The sequence below is a fragment of the Triticum aestivum genome, chromosome 2D (genome assembly GCF_018294505.1).
Source record: "Triticum aestivum cultivar Chinese Spring chromosome 2D, IWGSC CS RefSeq v2.1, whole genome shotgun sequence".
NCBI classification, from domain to species: Eukaryota; Viridiplantae; Streptophyta; class Magnoliopsida; order Poales; family Poaceae; genus Triticum; species Triticum aestivum.
Genome location: NC_057799.1, coordinates 192,234,033 through 192,245,828, shown reverse-complemented (window position 1 = coordinate 192,245,828; position 11,796 = coordinate 192,234,033). Strand labels below are relative to the sequence as shown.

The following is an 11,796-nucleotide window of genomic DNA, read 5'->3' as shown; positions in this document are numbered from 1 at the left end:
ATGGCCACTGCTAACACCTACGCCACTGTCTGCGGCAAAAATCCAATTTCTCGGCCAACAGCACCTACCAACACAATCTCCAGTATGTCACCACATACCTCGTCAACGAGGCCGCCTTCAGTGGCGGGAATGGCTTCGCTCAGACGTGGGGGGGCGCCGCCCCAGATATGGTTTCTGGCCTTGGCATCTGCCGCGGGGACACGCCGGACAACGTCACCTGCTACGAGTGCCTGTCCTCCGCCGCAGTAGAGGCGTCGACACTCTGCCCGGATGACAAGGACGCCACACTCTTCTACGACGGCTGCATCGTGCGCTTCTCCGACCAGGACTTCGTCTCCTCCGGTCATAACGAGCCGGAGGTCGTCCTCAACAGCACGAACAAGGTGAACCCTGCGGCAGTGGCCAACAGCTTCGACGTGCTCGTGGACACGCTGATGAACAAGACTGCAGAGCATGCGGCGGCGGCGAGCGATGCCTCTCACAGGAAGGTAGCCACCGGCGAGGCCTTGTTCGATGGGGCCGATCCGCAAACAAAGATTTACAGCATGGCGCAGTGCACGCCAGACCTGACGTCTGGCGGATGCAAAAACTGCCTCCGGCTTGAGATGGACAAAATGGCCCTTAGGGTACCTGGCGTACTGGGACAGAGGGTTGCTGGGGTGAGATGCAACGTCCGATTCGAGGTGTATCCGTTCTATATCGGGGAGGCCATGGTTCGTATTGAAGGAACGCCGGCGCCATCACCTGCGCCATCAAAGTCGAGGCTGCCGGCGCCTCCTGCACCACCGAACCCTGCAAGTCCACCGAGCAAAGGAGGTATATACAGTATATACATATATAAGCACCTTTAACTATGGAGTTACACGACAGAGTGATATTCATATTCAGAAAGTTCGTATGGTGTACATGACCTAGTGGTGTCACCGCTACCTGCTTCTATGCCATGCTGAAATATTCGCCTAGATTTTCAAATTTTTTTGCGAATGCCTAGATTTTCATTTTGCCGGGATAGAATTTTTTTTTTGCGAGGCGAGAATAGAATTAGTTGAAACACTGACTATGTACAACTAAAACATTGTAAACTGAATTTTGCCCTGTTTTTATTAAAAAACTGGGGGTTTATTATCAAGTCCATACAGCCACAAAAGAATTCACTTGTGGTCTTTGCATCAACGATGCAAATCGCCAACTTGAAACTAGCCAACATAAGTAAGATGGCTTAAACATGACTAATAAAAAATTGTACTTGGTCTTTCGAAAGAAAATGTGAAATATATGCTATACCTAATTTATTTTTTTGTCATATATTTTTTTGTGAACTTCGGGTTATCTACAACCGACATGACTAACTTGGAAGATCAAATAAAGTTTTCATTGTGTAAGAACTATGAGCGAGCAATGTTTGATCACATATGCAATGGCACTATACAAATTGTCTTTCACGGATCTTGAGAGTGATTTGAATGGTTTCACATGTAAGAATGTGGTTTAGCTTGTTTATACTAGAGGATGTTATCCTGACTTTGCCCGAAACATTATGGGTTAACTAGGCTTTAAAACTCAAAATATTATGTGAAGTACAATTTTGGACCCCCCCCCCCCCCCCCGCGCGGGCAATTTCCTTTCAAGTACCCACCCTTTCCTCTACCCTGTCCTCTCCTAAACCAATTAGTTCTCGAACTGCCAATATTAGGGGCAATGGTGTTAGAGCTGTATGAAACCTTAGCTGAAACTTGTTGCATGATGTTTACAAATTGGCGATATACCTAAATGTATTTAATTGTGCATTGATATCTATTGGTTCTATATGTAGGTATCAAGAATAAGATATTGATAGTTGCAGTGAGTGTGTCTCTCGTACTTCTATTATGTCGCATCCTTCTTGCCATTATCTGGACTCATTCAAGACGTCTTCATAAGAGTAAGGAATTCCTTGGTCTATAGTAGCTCTGAATATTTATTTCATATAAACAACATATCATGCGTACCTCTAAATTCTTCTAAGTTTTGATTAGCACCTAATATAAATGTTGAACCATTGTTATCGATTTTTCACATGTTTGGCTTTTTGTAAATCTCAATCTCGTTTGAAGGCGCATTCCAAAATATTAGGCAAAATTGAGTTGCCACAATTTCAAGTATGTTCTTTTTTTTAAGTAATGGTTTCTTTGTGGTAATTATTTCTAACTTCTACAGTTTTGTACTAGGTTAGGCTATTTCCTATTCCATGAGATATATTAGTTTATTCCAATAGAAAAGTGGGATGGAAGCATGGTTAGTTTGATAATAATCTATTCCTCAAATTCTTTCCGGAGTGCATGTTTTAGACTAATTCTATGCATAGATTGGGATGGGAATGAGGGTAGTCGGATGTCGATATAAAGGCTAATTGTGAATGTGAATTAAGAAAATATCAGGAAACTAAATAGTTTTTCCATCCCATTTAAAATCCCACTATGTATATCCTTCAACTTGAAATTGTTTTTCTCAGACTTCAGATTACTTGATTCAGGCCAATTGTCTCTTTAAAGTAATACTAATAGGGTGAAAGAACAATCATTATGTGGATTAGTGAAACTCGGTATATATGTACCATCCAATCATTTTGATGGTTTGGATATGGAACCAAAGAGTTTTTATACTTAAATGCATGTATGGCACTAAATGTTCGTAAATTACCTTGAAGGGAGTTAATTCTACGGAAGTACCACCCTTGAGTACGTCGTAATGGTTTTGCACCACTAGTCATATTTTTTGCATGTCAGTACCATCTTTGCGCTTAATTGTTGCAAAATGGTCTAAGTTGCGTATAACAGTGTATTGACGCTGTATCTGACAGACGGGCCCCACTGTCAAGTGCTGACATGGTATTTTTTTGTGAAAAAGACCCTGAGTTTTTATTTAATCACGTATGTATCCCTTGTTAGCAAGAAAAGGGTCCTGCCGGAAAAAAAATAGGGTGAAAGAACAATCATTATGTGGATTAGTGAAACTCGGTATATATGTACCATCCAATCATTTTGATGGTTTGGATATGGAACCAAAAAGTTTTTATACTTAAATGCATGTATGCCACTAAATGTTCGTAAATTACCTTGAAGGGAGTTAATTGTACGGAAGTACCACCCTTGAGTACGTCGTAATGGTTTTGCACCACTAGTCATATTTTTTGCATGTCAGTACCATCTTTGCGTCTAATTGTTGCAAAATGGTCTAAGTCGCGTATAACAATGTATTGACGCTGTATCTGACAGACGGGCCCCACTGTCAAGTGCTGACATGGTAATTTTTTTTAAAAAGACCCTGAGTTTTTATTTAATCACGTATGTATCCCTTGTTAGCAAGAAAAGGGTCCTGCCGGAAAAAAAAATACGCGCGTACGCGCATCAGCCGGGATTCAAACACGCGACCAGGCTTCCGCAAAGAGCACTTGGTACCACTGCGCTGCCGCACCTATTGCATGAAATTGCACGCGTATGTCCTTTTCTACAAACGGCCGTTTTTGATTTTTACAAAATACAAAATAAAAATTTAAACGTGCGCTCACCCGCCGTGAATCGAACCCTCGCCGATCTGTTCGCAACACGCGCGGTAGCACTGCACCGTTTGCATCAACTAGCACACGTACGACTTTGTGTAATTTCGACCGTTCCATTTTTTGTAGGACACCAAAAACAAATTAGGAAATACTACCCGTATTTCAATCCGCGCGCTCCCTGCCGCTGCGCTACTGCAACATTTGCTTCATATAGCAAGCGTGCGACTTTTTATACTTTGGGCCATTCCGTTTTTTATGCGATACTAAAAAATGTGTATATTAAATATTTGCATTAAATGTTATACGACACTACAAATATTTATACGATATTAAAAAATGTTTATTGCATCGTATAATTAAAAACATATTCATTGCATCATATATTAAAAAGTTCATCGTATAAAAGCGTATCTTATATATGAAAAAAATGTCCATCACATCATTTACTATATATATAGAACATTTTTTAATATACAATTATCTTATTTAAATATAAGATGAGCATTTTTTTTAAAATATGATGAACATTTTTCGTATTATAAAAACATTCATCCTATATACATTGAACAGTTTTTAATATATGTTGTATATATATGTAAAATAATCAATATACGACACACACACAGCGTAGGGCACGAAGAATACACACGATCTGACTAAAGATAAAAGAAATCCAGAAAACAAACATATACACACAAAAATGGGACGGCTCGAACTATAAAGAAGTGAAGGATGCAGGGGCGCAGCGGCAGCGAGCTCGCGGTGCGAACGTATCGGCGCGGGTTTGAATCCCGGCAGGGCTCGCACCCTTTTCTGGCTAACAAGGGATATATACGTGATTAAATAAAAACTTAGGTTTTTTGCAAAAATACATGCCATGTCAGCACCGCACTTGACAGTGGGGCCCGTCGGTCAGATACATCGTCAATACACCCGTCGGTCAGATACATCGTCAATACACTGTTATACGCGACTTAGACCATTTTGCAACAATTAGGCACAGAGATGGTACTGACATGCAAAAAAATATGATTAGTGATACCAATCCGTTACGACGTGCCCAAGTGTGGTACTTTCATGCAATTAACTCCCTTCAAGGTGTATCCTTTGGTGGTATTCGAGAGTTAACCAGTCTTCCCCTCATGCATATCCAAACCAACAACCACTTTTATGTGGTATATAGTTTCCAATTTTTACTCAAATTTCAGCAAAAATCTTTGGAACTTCGGTGATTCTAGTGGCTACTAAAACAATTAACTGTTTTGTCAAATGAAACCAACAAGACCTAAAATTATTACACTTAAATAGTTTCAATTTAATCAAAGTATGTCAATATTGATTTGGGTTTTATTCATACTCTTCCTGAAGTTTTAATTTAATTTTCAATAATACCTGGATTATGTTTAAATTATGTGGAACTTTGGCCAAACTATATATTTTGTCATCTGCATCTGTTCAATTGCTAATTATGCGCATATGGCATAGAGTTGCATACCTTAAAAATAGTTTATGCGGAGGACAATTAAATTAGCTAGACATAAGTACGGTACATATCCATTTTGCATTGTCGATAATGTTTGTTATAGAGCTATATCATCTCAATTGGCGAGACTTGTGCTTGCATGACGCTAGGTAACACGTCACTATAAGTTTAAAGACTTAATATGTTGATTTCATATAGCAGAGAAACTCTACTGCTAAGTTTAAGTACTTGTTTTTGTAAGAACTTACCTGAAGCTATCTTGTGTTGTCACCTCTTCATTGAATTAAGCATCTCTTGAATATTGTTACTTATGCATGGCTAGGAATCCTAAGATCGCAATCGCAAGAAGTTTTCCCTCCTAGCACGGAGGAAGCTATAATGCTCTGGAGGCTGGAAGAGGGTCGCTCTGAGGTCTCGATGTTTGAGTTCTCTCATATTACAGATGCCACAAACAACTTCTCAGAAGGAAATAAACTTGGCGAGGGTGGTTTTGGTCGTGTCTACAAGGTGAACTATTCCCTAGATATTTTTTGCTTTGGTAAATTTAAGAGTTAAGACAAGTAGTTAAGCCACATATTGCATGAAAAAAGACCAATTGTATAAGTAATCAAACAAAACGAAATGAAAATTTCATAATATGTGAATTAGAATTAAGATGCTATGGGCCAAGGGTATTAACAACATCCTATGATTAATTTTGTTTAGCCAATTGACCCCATGTATTCCCTCTAGGAGACACAAGAAAGTGTTAACCACGTTCCCCCCACGTCATCCCTCTTCCAACATTTGTCCTCTCGGTGTCATCGGTAGTGGCGAGGCTTCGTCTTACACAGAGGATTGAGAGGAAGGTGTCATCCTTTGCTTATGGTGGTGGCGGTAAATGAGAAACAAGAGTGTGTCACACATGGGTGGCATTGAGGATGACCCGCCATTCGGCAGTGTCAAAGACATGGGAAACTTGGATTTTCCATGGTGACCTAGTGTCCGCTCACAGTGGCTCCTCATTTGAAAACTCCTTTTCCTCTATCTTTAGGTTCGAATTAGGAACCATAGAACGCTAGTTGGTGATTCAAAAGGTTGGGATCTAGATGCACCATCAATTGCTACTATCTAGGTAAACATAATATTATCGGATGGCCCCTTAGATGGTGCCAGTATCCCTCATACCAACTAGTCCATGGTCCCTAGTGCAGCATGCAATTATGGTGTCCTAGTCGGTATTGGAGATTTTATGAGTTCCACTACTATCCATCACATGGAGAAGTTCACACTGGTATTATATGAATGAGTGGTTTCTCTTGGGTGTCTATGACATGGAAGCTTAGGTCGGAGTACCCGAACATTGACTCCATGGTCGATGCCTGCCCGCCCTCAAACTTAATTAGCTTTCTCAGTGGCGACTTTTTCCTCGTAATCATTTTTTTATGATAGAGGCGCTAGCTAATTTTTTATTAGCTGGACATATGACTTTTAGACTTTAACAACTCTTAGCGGAGTTTGATTTTCTGAGGTTGATAGTATAAAAGTTGACAGAATGGACTTTTGGTTCACTTTCGGTGTTGTCGAGCCATGGAGGCATGTCAACATTGGCTCGACAAGTGGGAGAGAAATCACATGCTAACTTTGGTTTTTGTTTCAAGGAAGATTCTTACATGTTGGGAGTTTTTTCTAGATCAAGGCATCTCATTATTGGCCTTAAATGGCCTGAATGGTATTTCCTCTTTCTAGTCCTAGTTTTCTCTAATAGAGCTCCTTCGCTGAGGGAGCATTCAACATTCCTATTAGATTCCACTCACTCTATGCCCAGCACCCAATCATTGGACTGGAATGGCACTCTAAATCATATCTTTCATGGAATAAAAGGTAAAGCAACCTTTGGTAAACGAAGATCTTCATCTATTGACTCCATCAATCAATATTTCCTTGTAGGGAGGAGGTATATTTACATACGAGGTGTGTGCACATACTAAAAAGAATGTAAAGTTCATGGGCACAAATAATGCACTTTCCATGAAAGACGTAGATTCATCAATAGTTGGTTGGATTAGATACTACATTGTGCCCTTTAGAGCCTGTTTGGGACTGCTCTGCTCCTTAAAATTCAGCTGCGCTCCAGAAAATACAAGCCAAACGGGGTAGCTCCACAATATGCCACTCCACAAAAAAAACTAGAATCTGGGGTACAACTCCTAATTTTTTATGAAGCTCTTCAGGGGGTGCTCCAAAAAACTCTAGAAGCTGGAGTTGGGTGGAAATTACCCACCACTGCCACCAGTAAGTCGATACCCCTTTGTCCCCCCAACCAATCAAATAGATACTTTCCACCAAATTTTCCATTCTTGAAGCTGGAGCTAGATGGAAGCCAAACATTCTTTTGGGTAGTGCTACAACTTCTGGATGAAACTGCTCCAAAGTGAATTTAGTGGAGCGAAACTAATTTTGATGAAGCGGAGCAGTCCCAAACAAGCCCTTAATACTGGTCTCGATTTCTTGGGTGAAAACCCCATGCCTGAACTTCGTTGCTTGTACCTCGCAACAACGGTGATTATGTGACGTTCCCTCATTCAAGCATTGCTCATAATTTCCTTGGAGTTTTATCTAGGTAAAAAAATACATGATTTAGCCTTCAACAATTAGGTCCAGCGACTACAATCTTAATTTCCACATAGTTCCCTTCCTAGAGGATTTACTTTTTGATAACTTTTTTCATTACGGTATCAACGGGGTGGTGGATAGTGGAGATTATTGATGTGCGTCATTGATCACTTCATCATAAACATTTGGGTATCGTTTCACTTGTTTTGTAACAAATTTGGTTGTCTGCGTCATTGATTTGTTGACTAGCACTTGACCTTGTGCTTGACTGGCTTTTCCACGATAAGTACACCTAATAAACCAGTATAGAACTAGACCATATCTTTCCTGAAATATAGCCTAGGATGATGGTGTCATTCTCTAGCCGAATGCGGAACATTCCATTGGGTAGGGCTTCCGTAATAAACCTTCGAAAGTTACTTTTGCTTCTCTCGGTTTTTTTTCACTCCTTCTTTCTGTCATATTTTTTCTCCTATTTTTCTATTTTTATTTTAAAAATAGGAGTGCTAGGCGAATCCAATTAGAAGGACCCTTATGAGATGAAAGGAGTACATGCTAGGACCCAACTCAAGAACACCACCTACCTGGGGGTCTTCTTCTCCTAGATATTAATAAGGAATCCTGGAGGGGTATGTGGGAATCGACATACCAGTTGGGTACCAATTCAACATGGACTCTTCCTCTTGTACAACCAACGCAGCCATATGAACCCCACCACAATTCGATCTATATAAATGCATTAGGGGCCCCTCAAGGTGGGATCACACAATTAGGAGCTTATACGCCCTTCGAGGTTCCAAATTATGTTCTATATCCCCCTATTAACTTTACATGACTTCCTCATGACTACGAATCTATGTACTTGGTCTTGTACCTCTACCCAAAGAAATACTTCCTCATAGATCTTCACGTCTTGTGTTGTGGAGGCCAGGTGTACTTAGTGTCGAATTGATATTAGTGTAATCCTTTTAAGCTTTGTGGAGTGGTTCACCTCAACCTGGCATACATTTTGAAAAAACCTTTTCCAGATTAGAAGAGAATTATGGAAGTGTTAATTAAGACAATGGAACTTGAAATGTTTCTTTTTGTTCCAACTCAGGAATAACGGTAGAATACTGTAAACCATGCATTTAGAAAAATACAATAGTTGATATTTTTGTTTCCATGAAAAGTAATATACTACACCCTTTTTTGAAGGAATAAGATACTACACCTTACCAGTCAATAAGATAATTAACAAATTTGATTTCGTATTATGGAAGGATCAGCTTTAGATATGAGGCCTAAAGAGGAAATCATACAACAGATCATTTACTAAGATTGCCATATGAATTAGAAATGGAAATAAAAACAACCAAACAAAGCTTAAATAGATAAACAAGCAATATTTTACTCACCTTAAGTACAAAAGCATAAAATAGAACAAATACAGTCCAACCAACATAATCTCAATTGCATAATGGAAGTTGGACTGTCATCAAGTATGTGAGAGTATCAAACCTTTAATATACTCGACATGTATATTATATTTGAATCCTCCTTATTTAAACATAGCCCATACGTTATTTTAAGTAGATTGCCATAGGGCTAATGTTTTTTCATTAATGACGACCCAGATGTAAGACCCTTTTAAACCCATAATTTTCTAGAAACATAGTACTTATAAGGACAATTACCCATTATCAATGGACGACAAAAATTGACTTACTTACCAAAAAATATCATAACTTGTTATAAATAAAGAACCCGTGAGGGTGATTGTTGCCTTGATTAATAACAGAAGGCATAGTACTTAATAAACACTAAAATCATAAGCAAAAAATGACACGACCATGAATACGATATGAAATAATGTATTGGAATTATTTAACCATGTTCGTATTATTTGTCTTAGTACCAAAACAACATAATAACTACATTCTTGATTTCCTCAATGAGCAATATTTTTAAAATGAAGTATCAAGTAGTTTAGAACAAACAATGATATATAGTAAAAACGAGGGAGTGAGTTAATTGTCGGACTGACAAAACCGATTTAATTGCATCTCTAGTTAGTTATACATACATACCAAGCGTGTGTGGTAAGAAAATGAGTTGACAACATAAGCTCATGCCCTTTCGTTCTTGAACCCATGGAACTGTGCAGGGACAACTAACAAATGGACTTGAGATAGCGGTCAAAAGACTAGCTCAACATTCAGGGCAAGGACTAAATGAGTTTAAGACTGAGATTCATCTTATTGCGAAGCTTCAACACACCAACTTGGTGAGACTCTTGGGGTACTGCATTGAAGGAGAAGAGAAGATTCTGATATATGAATACATGTCCAATAAAAGCTTGGACTTCTTCATATTTGGCAAGTTATATCCATAATATTAATATCCATTTAAGTAGTTTCCATCTCACTCTACCTTTAGGTACTACTCCTTCTGAAAGGATTTTTTGTCGTATATGTGTAGATACGACAAGAAGAGCATTATTAAACTGGAACAGGAGGCGCCATATAATTGAAGGGGTGGCTCAAGGATTACTCTACCTCCACAAGCACTCACGTTTGAGGGTAATACACAGGGACTTGAAAGCGAGCAACATTCTATTGGATGAAAATATGAATCCGAAAATATCAGATTTTGGTCTTGCTCGAATTTTTGGATCGAATGAAAGCCATGCTAATACAAGCAGAGTTGTGGGAACACAGTAAGATCATAGAGATATCTCAAATTCAATACTTAGTCGTAACAACTAATGAACATCATTGATTCCTTTACCCAAGTAGACTTCGCTAACTCGAAGCCATTTTCTCCATCTAGTGGTTATATGGCTCCTGAGTATGCCTCAGAGGGACAATTCTCAATCAAGTCGGATGTATTCAGCTTTGGAGTGTTGCTATTGGAGATCATCTCTGGTAAAAGAAACAACGGATTCCACCAAACTGGGAACATTGGCAACCTTCTTGGATATGTGAGTAACATGGTCCTATATATATATATATATATATATATATATATATATATATATATATATATATATATATATATATATATATATAGACACACACACACTTGTCATTATTCAGTATTATATTTTTCTCCAAACTAGGACAATACTCGTGCATTGCAATGGGATATAAATACTCTAGTACGTTAGTTTATGATTTACCTTCTCATATTAATGTGATTGTGTAAATAATTTTTTTATCAAATCATGTTGTGATTTACCTTATATTTTGTTGAGAAGTTTAGTAATTAAATTAAAATGGAATTGATTCAGTAGGTAACTAAATTAAGGTGACTGATTATCATACGGGGAAGGTTGGACTAAGGGGTGGTGAGAATAAAAGTGAAATATGAAACCTTACATTCTTTATGTAAGTAGTAGAGATAATCAACAAACCGATTATAATAATTATCTGTTTTTGTATCGCCGTCACATCAGTGTGCAAATATTGTTTCCACTCCGGCTAACTCTAGAGTGTTACCGTCACCCGTACGTTTTCAGGCTTGGCTATTATGGAAAAGGGAAAAATGGTGTGAGCTCATTGACCCTTGCTTAGACGTTAAGCATCCAAATATGGAGATCATGAGATTCATTAATGTCGGGTTAATGTGCGTACAAGACGACGCTATCGACCGCCCTACAATCTCGGATGCTATCTCGCTGCTCATGAATGAGAGCACAAGCTTGCCTGACCCAAAGAAGCCTGCTTACTTTAGGAACAAAGGAGAAGATCCAGAGTTGGGGGAACAATACAGTGTAAACCTCCTTACTGGTTCACCACCGGATGGTAGATAGTTGAACTTGTATTACTTGTACTTTTAGCCCTTTGTATCCACTTATATTTAGCACCATGTACGTTTTAAAAACTCAAATCAGTTTGCAAAACATCCTGAGGAGGTACACAATCATTTGAGTGATGATACGCTAGATCTTTCTTCTAATTTGTTTGTCACGCTGATCCCGTGGTTAAGATATTGGTACAACTACTTGTAACACTGGATTGAAGGTTGAGCAAATCAAATCGAATCTCCGAGATTGCACTATGTGATATTTACATGGGTATTGTCGGACAAAGTGACGACGCCTCCTAAATTGTTAACATTCAGGTTCAAAGTTCAAATACAACTCTTTTAACATGCCCCGTCGGCCCGTCCCACTTACCTCTCACAGGGTAAGAGGAGA

At 38.9% G+C, this 11,796-nt stretch overlaps 1 pseudogene; it reads left to right on the top strand.

The window, feature by feature from the left end:
- LOC123055742 (cysteine-rich receptor-like protein kinase 10) lies at nucleotides 1–11,543 on the top strand (annotated as a pseudogene).
- Nucleotides 11,544–11,796: the final 253 nt, after the last annotated feature.